Raw genomic sequence first — 2260 nt, forward strand, 5'->3', positions numbered from 1 at the left:
TACCCCACTCCCAAGTGTCTTTAGGTTGAAGTGTTTAATCATAGCATCAAAAAGCAAATGGGAATGCTGGTGCCCCCCTTCTTGAATGTTGATAATTTGATGGTTCCACTTAGTTGCTGTTTTTCTTCTTATACCACATGATGTTGGGAACAAACCTCATTCCATCCATGATTTAAATTTTGCCTGTAGCAGGGTCAGCCAGTGTACTGCATGCCCACACTCCGCTTTCACTCATGCTCATGATGGATATAGTCGTCTTCTTTACGGTTAAACCTTGACTTGTCCTCACAGGACTTCAACGTAATGCTGCCAAGACAAAAGTATACTTTGGAACCAATAATTATTTTGGGGACCCAGATTATTCCTAAATTCATGTAGTCAACCTAGCCTTCCTCCACAATGCCCACATGAAGATCCAAAATAGCTTGTGTGCTTGCAGATGACTTAGTGGTGCCTGTAGCATCTCTGATCATGAATCTTCATCTAGAGCGGTCGGCCCTGCTCCTCCCCAGCTGTTACCTTCACTATCCGGGTGGCTACCAAAGCCTGTGCTTGGCTATGTCTAAAAAATCTCTGGAATCCTCCTGTCTGCTCTCTATCTCTGCTGTTACTATTTTATTTGGGCTCTTGCAAAGCCTGTTTGCTGGGATCTCCAGCCCTGTTTCCCTGTCAGTCTCTCACAGGGAATCGTTTTCAGAGCTATATGTAGAAACGTGCCATTCTTCACACAGGTTCTGAAATGCATAGGTTCCAACATAGAATTTAAGCCTCATAGTACAGTTCATCACAGTTTGTCGTTAACTGATGTCTGCCTTTCTACGGATGATTTCTTCCCCATTTTTTATATTTGATGAGACTTATGATTATTTGCCTTTCAAAAAGACCATATTGGTTTCTCATATTGTTCAAATCTTTCCTTATAGTTCTGTACCTTACCATTATCTTCTTTGGTTCCCAATTTCTTTTATTTCACTTTCATTTATTAAGCTTTCCTAATTCCAGTACTTCGTTAACTCATTCTCTTACGTGTGCTCATTCTGGATTTCCTTGCACCATATTATCTGACCACATTCTGCAGGTCTTATTCTACTTTAAACACAGTTTTAATTCGAATCTATTTCAGAGTTAGTTTTGATTTCATAAGGGATATATTATAGAGATAATGTATAATATAAATAATATAACTATATAACTAGAATATAAATGATATAATATTTGTATTATTATTTGAGATATTTTGTCAGTGACTGGGAATAACACTTTGTTCTTTTTGTGTCATCAATGTATTATGCATCAGTTGGAAAAATATAGTTGTAATAATTTCTACACTCTGAGATTTATTGAGAATGTACATTGTAATAACATGTGGTCAATTTTTATAACTATTCCACAGAACTTAAGAACTTATACTCAGGTACTATAAGTGTTCCACTATTCCAACATGTTAAACAAAGCACATTAACTGGGATTCATATATTTTTAGAGAAAATTTTTAATGGTATATTTTCTGAGTAAGGATGTACATTTGATGTAATGCATATAATTTACCAAGGATGGATGTATATTCTTATGTGGTAGTAAGATCTTGCTTGGGCTTGTAAGTCTAGATCCCAAGTGCCTGATCCTTAGAGCTGTGGTGATGCTGTGTCTTTGCTGTCTAGCAACCGTTTTTGCAGCTAAGAAGTCAATATTAATCTGATGGTTCTCTAATGGAACACTCTTGGTCCCCTCAAGTGTTTTTGGATAGTTCAATATTTGGGTCCTGACATTCATCAAGATGAAGCTAAGGGACTGCATCTTTGTTTTTAATTTGGGATTTTTCATCTGAAGATCTGATAAGAGCATTTTGATCTCTTACTGTGTTTATTATTTCTTCTATAACTTGCCTTCTCTTCTGCTTTTTTTGGAACTCTCACTAAGTTAATATTTACCCTCCAGGCTCTTCCTCATACTCTTGAAGTTTTCCCTCACATCTTCCATCTGTGTTCTTCTGGGCTTTATGGTAGGGAAGCACCCTCTTCTCTTATTGACTCTTTGGCTCTGCACACTTTGCTGTTTTGTTCCAGGGTTGTCAATAGACCAAACTTTTCACTGCAGAGATCTCATTACTGAGCTTTCATCACAGACTCCTTTCAAAGAAATTTGAAGAAGCCTTCTGCTTTGGAGGTTTTATTATAATTGCTTGTATAGTTCTGCACTTTTATTTGCTATGATTCTGTCTTTTCCCAATTCTGTTTATTAAGTTCAGAACTAAATTGTG

This window comes from Mesocricetus auratus, unplaced genomic scaffold (assembly GCF_017639785.1).
Source record: "Mesocricetus auratus isolate SY011 unplaced genomic scaffold, BCM_Maur_2.0 Super-Scaffold_6730, whole genome shotgun sequence".
NCBI classification, from domain to species: Eukaryota; Metazoa; Chordata; class Mammalia; order Rodentia; family Cricetidae; genus Mesocricetus; species Mesocricetus auratus.